This window comes from Marmota flaviventris, chromosome 18 (assembly GCF_047511675.1).
Source record: "Marmota flaviventris isolate mMarFla1 chromosome 18, mMarFla1.hap1, whole genome shotgun sequence".
In the NCBI taxonomy this organism is placed as follows: Eukaryota; Metazoa; Chordata; class Mammalia; order Rodentia; family Sciuridae; genus Marmota; species Marmota flaviventris.
Window position 1 is genome coordinate 22,634,035 of NC_092515.1, and position 14,742 is coordinate 22,648,776.

The following is a 14,742-nucleotide window of genomic DNA, read 5'->3' on the forward strand; positions in this document are numbered from 1 at the left end:
TGAAACTGGTTCATGCAGACAAGAATTCTTGTGCCTGCAGTAGGAAATGAGCACAAGGTGAGGGCCTAATTTCTTATTTCACATGCACAGACACAGAGATAGAAAGAAGTGCTCCTTCACTCTGGAGGCTGCAACAATGACAGAAAAAATGGGTGCTGCCTGTCTTTGTGTGTTTGGCATTTGGGTTCCATGTGTCCGACTAATCCAATAGGGATATCTCCTCTCATTTTGTCTGTTGGTCCTGTTTCCCCACTTTGTCTGACCCAAGACTTATTAGGGAGCTAGTGGAGAGGCCATGTTCGGCTATTAGAAAGAGTCTGTTGACACTCGCCTGGGTAGACAGAAGGAGTCCTTTTGCCTGCCACCAATCATTCTTTGCTAACATTTGTTTTTTAAAGACAGTATCCCACCTTGACAGATAATCTGCCTTGGTTTATGATTCACATCTCTGCCATCAGCCTGGACCCTCCTGGCATGTGCTGCATAAATCACTAGCCCTTTTTTGCTGCAAATTCCTGTCATCTCCACATTGCTGGGCTGAGGTCATTAAAGGCTGTTGCTGGCGGTACTATTTATCTTCGAGCTTTGTTTTCACTTCTGCCTTCCTATGATTCTTCTCTCTCAGGCAAGTCTCCTTTCAATTATTTCAACAGGTCATCCCCTCAGTGACAATGATCCATGTCATTAATTTTGCTCTAGCTGATGTGACAGACAATGGTGACTTCATCTGTCCACCCTAGACCCAAGGATGTTTGAAGATTCTGGGCTCCTTCCCTCCCAACCAAGGGTATGAGGAGCAAGTTGGAATGGTAGTGGTCATGGTGGATAAAGCTGGGCTTTGAGGAAGCTATGTGTGTCTGTGGAGCTTAGGGATTCCAGCCAGTGACTGATTTCCAGTGTCCCCTGTATTCACCCCAGATTCCTCCTCTCTCTGGAGTGTGGCACCTCACAAAGTCACTAAATATTGGTTGAATAAATAGATAAAATAAGGTGAATGAATGCCACTAGCCAATAAAGAAATCAATGTGACAAAGCAACAATTAAGCTCAAACCCCCTTCCTAGTTTAAAATATCCTCTTTGGTCTGTCCCCTGCTAGCCTGCTCAGTTTAATCTCCCTGTCAGTACCCCTTAGCACTTTGCACTTCAGTAACATAGGATCATGTGTCATGCTTTGGCTCCTCAGCAGCTCATATCTCCATGCTTTTTTTGCAAATTGTTACATATGTCCTGAATGCTTTTCCCTTCTTGCCTCAGCTTAGCTGAAATTCTTTAAACACCCTATCTGGGTAATCATTTGGAGAGAATCTTTCCATGAAATTACCCTATAGTCATCTTTTACCTCTCTGGGCCTCTTCTATAATTATTGCACTGGGATCTAGTATCATAAGGGTCTATAGTCATATTTTTTTATAACATATTTGGTAAAATGCCATCCAAAGAGGTGTACCTCAATCAAGAACAGTTCTGTTCAATACATCAGGAGAATACCACAACTAGTCCCCTCTCTTAGTGCTTCACAGTGACAACTGGCACTTTAAAGGTTCTAAGAAGTCCAAGAGTAAAGAAACCTATTCCCTTTTACTCAATATTTCTTAAATGTTTAAGCAAATACCCCTATTTGTTAATAGTTATTAACACCTTTCACATGTGTTTTCCTTTGAAGTTTCTATAGCAACATTACTTCATTGACATGCCAACTTCTTCTCACAGTGGGAGTTTAGAGAAAGCAGAGACTGGGGATCCCGCATCTGGAACCTCACAAGTGTGCAGTGAGTATCTGTTGAGTTGAATTTGTTTGGGCTCACAGGGTGAGCCATACCCCTCAACTGGACCCTTTAAGAATTTATGAGGAGCTCTCTTCGTGGTTCTCCATCAGAGTCTAGAAACAAATTTCTGGCTGCTAGCAGCTTACTTTTCAAAGTAGTGTTCTCCCTTGGCTGACCCCAGAATTCTCATGCATGGTTCCTGCTGATACTTCCCTTCCATTACCTGTGAGATGTGAAACTGACCAGTGCCAGCTGAATGAAGGTGGGCCCCACAAGAGGAAGAGAATGTGTGCCTTTGGAGAAATACATGCTTGTTTGGAATGGGAGTGAGAGTCATTCTTGAAAGGCTATCAGTGGGTGCTGAGTCTGGGAGAATGATCAGGAGGTGATGCTGGGGCTGCCATAGAAGGAAATAGAGGTACAGAGAAGAGAGTAGAGATGGGTGGAGGGTGGTAGCAAAAGGAAAAAGATCCTCATTTATTTAGTAAATACAAGCCTTTCTGCCATATATATATATATATATATATATATATATATATATATATATATATATATATATAGTATTTATTGTGATGGTTTTAAGTCCCAGAGCTGGTAGACACCCAAAGGAGAAGGTACAGTGAGGCCTCTCTAGGACTGGGGATGCTATAACTGAGCCCTTCAGGTAGTAGAGGACAGTAGGAAACAACAGGGCATACAGGGAGCTAAAAGTGCTCAGTGTAGTATATGGAGAGGAACACAGGGAGCAGGTGAGTGAGGTCACAAAGAGCCTTATATGTCACATTAGGGAATCTACCTTGTGTGCAGTGAGAAGCCACTGAAGGGCCTTAGACAGAAGGTGGAAATTGCTTTATACTGTGGAAGCCTGATTTGACAGAAGTGGAGAGAATGGAACAATTGGGAAATGAACTTGAAGCAACAAAATCACTTAGGAGGCTGTGGCACAGAGAGATGGGAGTCAAACAGCAGCAGAGGGAGGAGTTTGTGAATACACAGGAAGAAGTGGAATTATTTTTGTTTGTTTTAAATTTGACAATATTGATAAGTCTTGATGCTTGATGTGATGTAGAAAATGGACAAAGAGTCTCAGATGGCTTCTGGTTGCTGTCTTGGGTAACTAAATTTGTCTACATGAAAGCCTCAGAATTAAAAATTAGCATTATGACTATATCGGCCCTAGTAATATTTTTGATAAGCAAACGTTTTGGCCAAGTTTCTGTCACTTACTTTGCTGCATTCCTCTCTTCCTTTATGGGTGTCTACAGTCATCTCTTTCATTGAAGAAAGACCCTGCCAACCTGGGCTCACATTTGACAAGTTTATTCAAATTGCACAAATCTTGTTTTCGCTGCAGGGAAGAAAAATGCCTTTATATTTTTGATTCACAAGTGGCTATACTCAAGGCAAAAGACTAATTTGGTTTATATTTTCATCCATGATGGGTTTAGTGAGGACCTACCTGCCCTCACTACCTGTGAAGTACTGGGCTGGGCTCTCTTTTGGAATTACGTCTGATTCAGTCCCAAGACCCTATGTATAACGTTCAGCACTGAGCTTGACATACCCTCAGTGACCCCAGCACTCACTGGATGGGCACTCCTGGTCTTGATCTTCAAGCACTCCATTTATGGAATGCCAGTCCATATAAGTCCATATTCCACCATTAAAGCCCATTCACATTCCTCTTTTCCACGGAGGCTTAATTGATTCTTCTGGAGAAAGCAATCTTCATTCTCAGATCCCACCAGGCTCAGCCTTCATGTCCCTGTAGGTTCTGATTGTGGTGATCTGCAGCTGGACCTCAGGGTCAAGTGCTTGAGGTTAAATCCTACCTCTATTCTTTACTATGTGCTGAGACTTCAAGAACCTCTCTTTCCTCATTTGGAAATAGGGATAGTAGTTGTTCCTCTCAGGATATTGCAAATGTTAAATAAGTTGATGTGTAATGAGCACTTAGTACAATGCCTGATTCACCTCTCTCCTACAATCCTGTGAGAACAGGATAATGACTGCTTCATGACTTTACCCCCAAAGAATACTTATCCCAGCTCCTGCCAAGAAGTCGATATTCAGTCAATGTGTGTTGAATGTTGAAAAGATAACCCTGTATAATCCATACTAGAGGAAAGCAGCTTGGCTCAATCTCTATGGTTTCTCCTGTTTCCAGGCCCTTGGCCTGTAGAATTAGCACTGAGCCCTGGTGTGATACAGACAGTTGTCTTGGGTGAACCCTCCACCCAGGGTGCTGTCTTTTGGCCCATACCTATGTCATGATGTCCTAGTGGAGTTGAGGTACCCCACTCGAGCACTCAGGGCATCTTTAAGCAGCTTTTACTTTTATTCTATCAGGAAGTGAGATACACAGAAAGATTTTCAAAGAGTTTGTATCCCCAGCAATTCAAGAAATGGATCCAAGTAACACTAGGCAGACATAACGATTTATAGGACTTAGATTGGCAATAGAAATCTCGATTCATGGGCAGATGAATACCTTGAGAGACACAGTCAGATCATATCTGCCCATATGTTTTTTTCCAATAAATTAAGAAAAGAAAACATAACTTTATATTTACCCACATGTTTATCATTCTAGTGCTTTTAATTCCTTGGCGTAGATCTGAATTTCCATCTGGTATCATTTCTCTTCAGCATTTATTGTCTACTGGTGACAAATTTTCTCCCCCTTCATTTAGCTGCAAATGTATTTATTTTACCTTCTCCTTGGAGGCTATTTTCACAAGATAGAACTCAATGTTGACACTTTCCTCCCCGTTTTTCTCTATTCATGTTGTTTCATCTGTCCTCTGGTCTCCATGATGGCAGATGAGACATAAGCCATTATTCTTATGGTTTCTTTGGATGGTGGATTCTCTGGTTGGTTTAAAGATTTTCATTTTTGGTTTTCAAGAGTTTGATTATGATGTGCCTATATATGATTTTTCTTTATAATTATTCTTCTTAAGATATCCCGAATTTCTTGATTATGAAAATTGATGTTTTGCATTAAACTTAGAAAAAAAATCAGCTATTTATCTGTCCTTTCTCTCTCTCCCCTTCTCTTCACATACTCTGAGTCGCATGTGTTGGACCATTTAAATTATACTATGACTCAAAGATTTTATTTTTTTTGAATCCTTTTATGTCTCTGTGGGCTTCAGCAGCTTTTGAATTTAGATAATTTCTATTGGTTTGCCTTCAAGTATACTGATTTTTTTTCTTTTTCTTTATTCTTCAATTGACTCTTAAAACCTATCTATCTTAATCGTTTCAGGGTGCTATAACAATAATTGTTAATTGGGGAGCTTATTAGCAACAGAAATTTCTCGCAGTTCTGGAGGCTGGGAAGTTTAAGAACAAGTTGTCATCAGATTTGGAGTCTGGCAGAGGCCTACTCCTTAGTTCCCAGATGGCGTCTTTTCACTGAGTCCATTCATGGTGAAAGGGGAAGGTGAGTCCTCTGGGGTCTCTTCTATAAGGGTATTAATCCTATTAATGATGGCTCCACTTGCTTGACCTAACGACTTCCCTATGTCCCCATCTCACAATGCCATCACATTAGGGATTACGTTTTGACATATGAATTTTGGGAGAATATAAATGATTTAGTCTATAGCACCATCCAGTTGAGTTTTCCATCTCAGATATTGTGTTTTTTAAGTTCAAATTTATTAGTGTTGCTGTGTCTTTGTGGAATATACCATTTCTTTAATCATTCTTTACTGAGTAAAGAAATAACATCATGGTTGCTCTAGTTTGCATATGGTTAGAGTTTGGCCCCCAAAGTTTATATGCTGGAAGCTTCATATCCAGTGTGTTAAAACCTCAAGAAGTGAAACCTACTGGGAAGTAATTAGGTTGCTGGGGATATCACCTTCAGAAGAGATTAATGTAGTTCTCGATGACCCTGGTTGGTTTCTGAGAGACTGATACAATTAAAAAAAAAAAGTGAGCCTTTTCCTGAATCTTTCTGACTTCTTCTCTCACCACCTGATGCCTTCCACATGTGCTCCCACCACTGTGATGCCATCTGCCATGAGGATCTCACTAAAATCTGAGCCAATGGGGTTACCCAATCTTGGAATTTCAGCATCCAAAACTGAAAGCTAAATAAATCTCTTTTCTTTATATATTATACTGCCAAGCCTCAGGAATTTTGTTATAGCAATAGAAAATGAACTTACACAGTAGTTATTTAAAAATCTTTGTTAATTTTAGTATATGTGTCTTCTATGGGTCTGCTTGTGTGGTTTACTCTTTTTCTTTTTGGGTCACATTTCCTGATTCTTTGCTTGTCTAGTAATTTTTGAGTGCATACTGAGTATTTTAGATGATACTTATAGAGATCAGATTGTGTTATCTTCTTCAAAACTGCCGGGCTTTATTGCAATAGGCAATTAAATTATTGGGGAATCATCTTGATCTTGTGAAGGCTTGGGTTTAGCTTTTGTTAGGGCATGTATATTTCATTTTTTCTCTATTTTAACAACATATTCTTTGGTACTAGTATATAATCCTTATTCTTAAGGTGTGGCCCTTCTGAGGTTTCAAAGTATGACAAAAAGTATTAAACAAACTCCTCTAACTTGATGGGATTTGAGAAATCTTTGTCTTCCCAGCACCAATAGCTAACAAACTCTCTGCTCACCACTTAAGCTTCTAGCTGTTGCTATCTGCTGGGTTTCTGGGAGCATTTCCACAAACATGAAGTTTAGGAGGAGTCATCTAAGGTTTCCAAGGCAGTTGTACACAGATACGAAGGATCCACCATTTATGGCTTCTTCATTCTGGGACATCCCAGTCCCAATTCTCAATTTTTAGCTGTGTTATAGAAGCTCTAAACTCCAATCTTTGACTCTACATCCCAGTAAGATTGTCATTTTTACTTTAAATGTCTACCCTGTGCTCTGCAAACTTGTTAGGATCCTTGAGAAAAATAGGGCATGTAAATCTCACCTAGTTTGCATCCTTCTTTTTGAGGACCATATCTCCTTCAGTTTATCCTTGCTTCTTATTGGTCTCTAGTGATTTAAAACAGTCATTTTTAATATTGTATCGATACTTAATACTTATTATTGGCAGAAGGGTAGTCAGATATAGACTATAGGGCTGAGTTGGAACTGATAGTCTAAATGTGTATCTTAAAAGCCTTAAGATGGTAGGAGGAACCTCATTAATTCAACCAAAAAGATCTATAAATATTTTCTTCTTTTATTCAATCCATTTTTCAAGTTAAGATTTGTCTTCAACTTACCAGATTTGAGAATTGGTTTTTTGACCTTAGATAGTCTTCCTAATACTCAGAATCTGCAAATTTAAAAATTAGGTATGAATCCTGACATTAATTTATGTGAAATTATTTCCATCATATAATATCAAGACACACTGATAACTTCAGTTATAATGGATGTCTTTTCCTCCTCCAAGCCCAATTTTGCTCAGTTCACAGGTGGAGCATGTGATTCTTGCTTGGCCAATCAGAGCACCAAAAGTAGTCATAGGTTAGTTTAGGGGTTGCCATGTGAGTCAAACCTAGCCAATCAGTGTAATAGCGCTTGGCCACAGAATTGTTTCCTTATACCAAGATGGAGATACTGGTTAAAAAAGAGTTATGAGTCAGATATCTGCATGGAATCTATCAGAAAACAGATGTTAAGCTGTAAGAATGTAGACCTGGGAGTACTGCTGTCACCTTTACGTTACAAGTAACTGAAAGTAAAACTGTGCAAAAGACAGTAGAACCAAGATTTGGAGGCAGATTGGGTATAAATCATCTGAAGGCTTGGATACATCTCTACTTGAATTTTTTTATATCTGAAATTTTCAGGTATATACATTATAGAAATTCTCTCTTTTTTCTTAAAAAAAAAAAAAAAAGGAATTTGAATTGGGTTCTCTTTTACCTAGAACAGAATAGTCCTGATTAGAATATCAGCCAAGGGTCTAAATGGGTTATTCCAATTATAATACCCAAAGATGGAAAGGGAGGTCTGGCCACCCCAAATTGTTTTTGGTTGAACACACTTAAACAAGTCACGTCAATCACCAGGTTCGCAGCTGACAGCCTTTCTTTAGCACCCTGCAATCATTCTCCTGCAATTTTCTAGAATGAGTGGAGCAGGCACTAGATCAACAACACTGATGATATGTTTGCATGCTACACATTCTCAACCCATCCTGCAATCAAGCTTTCTCTCTCTTCCCAAGTGGATGGAAATTCTTCAGGGATATTAATATTCTATGTGTTCCTTCTCTGAGCTGGGCTTCAGTAATTATGCAACCTGAGTCCCTTTCTACTGGACAAGAGGTAACCTTTGAGCAATTTGTGGGAACAGTTATACAACCTGATTTCTGACTGTTCCTGGTATCACTGAACTATAAAGGTGCTTACAGGATCAGAAAATTCCACATGTTGGTTTAGTAAGAGAGCCTGCTTTTCAAGTTTCAGCCAAAATTAATCAGCAGTGTCTCCCAGACATTTTAAATAGTCCCTAATATCTCACCTGTTTGATCTGTCAAACATATATTTTTTTCCTCTTCTAATTGTTGTAGTATTCAAGACCTTTTGTACAAATTTCAAACACAAAAGATAATTGCAAAATAGACTTTGTCCTCTGTCCCCTTTTTTTCTCTGCATGCTGTAGTGGGCCTTTCTTCAGCATACCTACACAATCAGAAAGTCTTAGGGATATAAAAGATTTTTGGCAAGCAACAAACTGTCATGCGAGACCAGATAAACACTGCTTTTTTCTTTCATAATGTCTAATTTTTCCACAGTCGCATGAGTTCGGTATGGCCATTATCCCCAATCATAATTTATTTTGGACCAGATTGGTCTGTCAGTCATTTGTCACTTTCTGTCCCTCAGAGGTACCTCAGCAATCCATGTGTTTCCTTCCTGCTGAACTTGAATGCGCATCTGCTCTGACTTCTTCAGTTGCTTTCACAAATTTGTTCTCTGTTACATTTTCCTCAGGTGCATTTACAGAATTCTTTACTTCTGTCTATAAGGAAGTATTAGCTCAGTCATGGTTGGAGAAGGGAAACGAATGAATCGCTTACTTAATTCCCCTTTGTAGAAAGAAGGACATTTTGTTTCCTGAGACTAGGTCTAGTCACAGAGATGAAATAATCAGCTTACGGAAAGTTAGGTTTTATTCTTCTTTCCTGAAAAGCAAGGACCCTAAGGATAGGAATTGTGGCAAATATTTGCAGTGTTTGCCAATATCTAGCTAATCCTTTCTTTCATTTTGGCATGTGGAAGTCTATACTACCCAATCCTTTGCATTTCACCAGGACCATGTGACTGATCCTCACCAAAAGGATGTAAGAGGAAGTGACTTCATGTCACATCTAAGCAAAGATAGTTCAAAGCCCTTGCATGATTCAAGGAAACTGGAGGAGGCTTCATGATGAGATGCCTAGACATAATGTAAGAGGGACCATAATGTATCCATATGGTCACAACCGAAGTCACAACAGGAAGGAAAGATGTCCTGGAGAGTTACCCAGATATGCAGTACATTTTGAGTAAGAAATACATGTTAGTTGTATTAATCCATCAAAACTTAGGTGTTTTTATCACAGCATAGTCTTTTCTGTTCTATATAATGTAGAAATTTTGGGCATAAAATTGTGATAGGTTACAAACAGCAAAATACTCAAATCTTAATGTACACTTTGAACTGTTTTGACGAATGCCTATACTCGTGTACCCCACAAGCACTTTAAAACACAGAGCATAACTATCACTCGGAAAGTTTTTCTTTGCCCCTTCTATATGCCCCTTTCTTCGAGAGAAGTCACTCATTTAACTTCCTTTATTATAGGTAGTTTTGCCAGTTCTAGAATTTCAAGTAAAATAAAATACTGTGTGTTTGTGTGTGCGCGTGCGTGCGCATGCACGCACGTGTACATTTGTGTTTGTGTGTTCTTTCACTCAATGACTATTTTTGAGGTTTATCCATATCATTGATAGTATCTCTCGCTGAGGAGTAGCCCATTATATGAATTTACCACAGTTAAACACACTCACTTTGATGGACATCAGTTCCCAGTTTTGTATTATTATGAATAAAGTTCCTAAGAACATTTGTTTATAATGATTTTTATGGACATATATTTTCATTTCTCTTGGATAAACATATCTTTGTATATTTTCTGGATCATAAGATGTGTGTTTAAATTTATTAAAAGGTTAAGAAACTCTCAAACTGTTTTTAAAGTGATTTTATCATAATTTTAGTTAGCAACATTCATGTGTTCGGGTTGCTTCGTGTCCTCTATGACATTTGGAGCTTTCAATCTTTTTCTCATTTTAGCCATTCTATGAGAGTGAAGTATCTCATTGTAGTGTTAATTTCCATTTCCCTGATGACTAATAATATTGAGATTTTTTTGTATGCCTATTGGCCATTTGTAAATCTTTGTTCATGACATAGCTATTCATATTTTTTGCCTTTTAAAAAATAGATCATTTATTCTTCTATAATTGAGTTGTAGAAAATATATATAGTCAGATAGATATGTTGTGAATATTTTTCCAGTCTTTTTATACTAGCATGTTTATTTCTTAATGGTGTTTTCTGATGACAGGAAAATTTTTAAAATTCTTATGAAGTCTAAGTAATAATTTTTCTTTTATGGTTAATATTTTTATGTGTTTTCAAAGAGTATTTGCCTACACCAAAACTATCAAGATAGTTCTCCATATTTTCTCTTAGAAACATTATTATTTTTTCTTAAGTCTAACATTTATTTTGAATTAATTTGTGTGTATAGTGTGAGTATATATACCCGTGTGTGTGTGTGTATGTGTGTGTATCAAATTGTTCTAAGAAACTTGATGAAGAAGTTTCCTTTTTTCCCATTGAACTGACATCTTACTAATACTGAGTCTTTTAATCCATGAAGATAGTATATCTCTCCATTTATTTAGGACTTCATTAATTTCTCTTAGCAGTGTTTTAAAATTTTCAGTTTATTAAAATTTGTCCCTATGTATTTGATATTTTCAATGTAATTTAAAATGGAATTTTAATTGAAATATCTTTGAACCTATAATATTGTTCTGAGCATTGATACATTTGAACTTCAGCAAATACAATTCTCTTTCTTTGCTTCCATCACTTTGCTTATGCAGTTGTCCATACCTACTTATCTATGCCCTTTTCTCTCTCTTTGATAAAATTCTGTCTTTATGTCAGTGCTTTCTTACATTGGGAAGGCTTTCTTAATTAAGGAGACTTTGTAGCTCCTTCACTCATAAATCATCCTTTCAAGCATTCATGAATCAGAGAGGTGAATTAGATCATCCTGTTCTCAAGAAACTCAAGTTACAGAAGAGGAGGCACACAAATAAATACAAAGTAGAAAATGGACAATGTTACTCCAAGTTACAAACAAAATTGTTTTAGTCAGCTTTTTTTTTTTTTTTCTGCTGTGACTAAAAAACCCCACCAGCACAATTATAGAGGAGGAATAGTTTATTTGAGGGCTCACTGTTTCAGAGGTCTTAGTCCATAGAAGGCTAGCTCTATTCCTCAGAGCTTAAGGTGAGGCTGAACATCATGGCTGGAGAGGGCAGCTTGCATCACCATGATCAGGAAGCAGAGAGAGAGACAGACTCTACTGGCCAGATATAAATATATACCCAAAGCCATGCCCCAATTCCCACCTCCTCCAGCCACACCCTACCACTTCAGTTACCACTCAGTTAATCCCTACCAGGGCCTTAAATTACTGATTGGGATAAGATGCTTACAACCCAATCGTTTCTCCTCTTAACCTTCTTGCATTTTCTCACATGTGAGCTTTTGGAGGACACCTCACTCATATCCAAACCATAACAAAAATGAAAATTGTATTTGGCTGGGGTAGGAAAATGAGATTATGAAGGTTTTCCTGGAAGATTTTTTGAATTGTAATTATCTTCAGTGTTTAGTACCTCTAAATTCTTAAGCATTGATTGATTTTATAATTAGACTGCATGTTTCATGATGGCAGGGGCCACACCTTATATTTGCCTTGTTGTACAATATGGTAATAATGTTCAAATGTTCAAGAATCATTTGAGGTGCTTTTTTAAAACTATGGATTTCTAGGCCTGTCCCGAGGAATTTTGAGAAAGTGCATCTGTAGGAGGGCTCAGGAATACATATTCCTAACAAGAACTGGTGATTCTCTTTTATGGTTTATTAAATAATGCCCTATGGAGACTGAAAAAGTTTTAGGCACACAATTAAGAGTGAGAGAGTAGTAGATTAGTTAATGATTCAATCTGAACTGCATCAAAGGAAGGCAAACAGGGACCATTACCTTAATAAGAACTTTGTGATACCTTTTACAACCAGGATGCAGTACTTCCCATGGCATATGTGTCTCATGAAGTCATTATATTCTTTCTTTTGTCCTTGTCTTCTGTCTTTCCTTGTGCTTAGGCTCCTTCTTGTCACTGTTTGGTATGAAATGACCTTATACATTCTTCTCTTTGCATTTGTATCCTTTTGCATTCTTCCCATCCAGATCCTCTCCTTTCTGGAACAATTCTTTGACTTATACTGTCCTTGCTCTTCCCAGACTGAAGCCACATCTGCTTCAGTTACATTCTTGCATTACTCTTTCAGTAGAAAAAAAATCCATTTTTATAGCAGAAGAAAGTACCCTACTTGCCACACTCTCGACTATTCCTGCTGTATCCTGAATTGGGAACCCATACCTTAGACTTCCTGGATGACATACAGCCCATGCAGATCAGTTGTTATGGCAATCATTTTGTTTCATACAAGGCTTTCTCTTGTAACTCTTTACAAGGCCTAATTTTGCATTGTACTCTGCACTTTAATATATAGTATATAGCATACTATAGTTCTCCAAGACACCTTAGATCAAGGGTCTTGAATTTCAATGATAATGGCTTCTTCAGAGCCAAGCGAATTGCAGTTCAACTATATAGCTACCGTTTAATCTCCCAAATGAGACAGAGAGAGGCCAGGTAGGACATTTTTCATAAGCAAAAAGGTTTTAAACCTTGAATGTAGACTTTAAAAACTTGCATATATTTCGGGTAACTGGTACTTGGCTGCTTTATAATGAAAGGTCTCCTTAATAAATATTCCAGAGCCAGCTCAGACTAATCTTAGGAAGGGTTGGGGAGAGCCACTCGACCACACAGAGTTCATTTTGGCAAAATGATGGGTTAGAGGGGTTTCCCCTGCATAACAGAGTTACTTATTTGTGTTTAGCTCACATACTACACTTTGAATTCAGCCATCTGGTGTATATATTTTTTTTCCTAGGGCATTCAAGAGAATGGATTATGGTTATGTAAACAAACTGACTGAGAAATAATGTGCAGGTGCCCTGGCCATGAGACTGCCCCCATTTACATACCTTTCTTGACAGTTCCTTCCCTTCCCATTCTTCCTCCTTCTAACATTGACCCATAATTCTGAGCATGGCTGGGAGAGGCTTGATAAAGGCAAGCCAAGGATATTCATTTTGAGGTACCCATCAGTAAGAGTTATTGACACATGAGAGGTTTGAATTAGGCCCAAAATATGTTAGCTCCCTTGACCAGAGGCTGTGGACCACTGAGCTCTTGTTTCTCTCCCTGCACGGCCATCATCGTATACGTGTGTGTGTGTACGTGCTCACAGGGAAATAGTGTGCACTGATTCAGCTAGTACTGCATTTGAGTTAATGTCAATGGGCTGATGAGTTTAGATGATGGCATTAGTGGGGCTGCTTCTTTGAGCTCTGTCAGGTCAACACAGAGGTTCTAGGGATAAACGGTGGGGTGGAGCCAATCCATTCATACCTCCGGCTCATAGTTTCACAACAATACTCAGCCTCTCTTTCCTGCCTTCTTCAGGAGTCTTCTCCAGGTAGGAATGCTGATGAAGACCCTCCTGCCTTCAAGGACTAGCTCAGAGACCACAATATCCATGACTTCCAGAATTTTATGGTACATTGGCCCCTTCTCTCTCCTGCTTCAATTTGGAATAGATCATTCTCTTTGGTGTGTGTGTGTGTGTGTGTGTGTGTGTGTGCACGCGTGCCTTTGTGAGGCTTTCTAGAGTATCTCTTGAGAAGATAATGAACATGGTCAAAATTACAAACTTATGTGTCAGTGATAATGAGGATCTATTGTTGGATCTGCCACTTAACAGTGGTTGGACTTGGGACAAATTACTCTGGTCTTTCCAAGCCTCAATTTTCTTATCAATAAAATGGAAAAAGATAAACATGCATTGCTTGTAAGATTGTTGGAAGGATTATATGAGACACTTGTAAAGCATCCAATCTATAGCCTGCTTTTATTATATGCTCATTAAATGTTAGTTGTTGTGATTATTATTATACATATTAAACAAATATATATCCAGCACTGAGCAAGATAGTGCAGATGCAGAGTTGAATGATTTTTTCCTTAAAGACATTTGCAGGTTATTGGGAAGATACACACAATGACAAGTTTTCTTGAATTGTAGTTCAATGAGATAACTTTGATAGTAGGGCCACAGAGACCAGAGCTACACACTCTGCCTCCTTCTGCCATTAACTTGAGTTTATCTGTCTATACAGCGGCGCCATGCATTGCTGAAGAGTAGAGACAGCATTTCTGTAATTTGGTTTTCCCCAAGGATGTGGCAAAATGGTGATTAAATTGAACCCACAGCTATTTGTCTAATTCAAAACAGAACTTGGGTTTTCCTTGTTTTTTTCCCCTGTTTTATGAGAGACCGTCCATCCTTGCTCCTCAAGCCGCAGGTAGCTTCTGAAGGGCACTAGCAGTAAAGATGAGGTTTTAAAGTTCCAGATTGTCCTGAACAGATGACCATGCTAGATGGCATGGAAGGTCCCTGGCGAGTACTGTGCCAAGTCAAGTTGACTCACTGCCCTTCTCTCTGCCAAGGTCAACACAGTGGGCAAGTGATTTCCAGTAGTAGGGAGGCCTCAGGGGACACTTACCCCGGT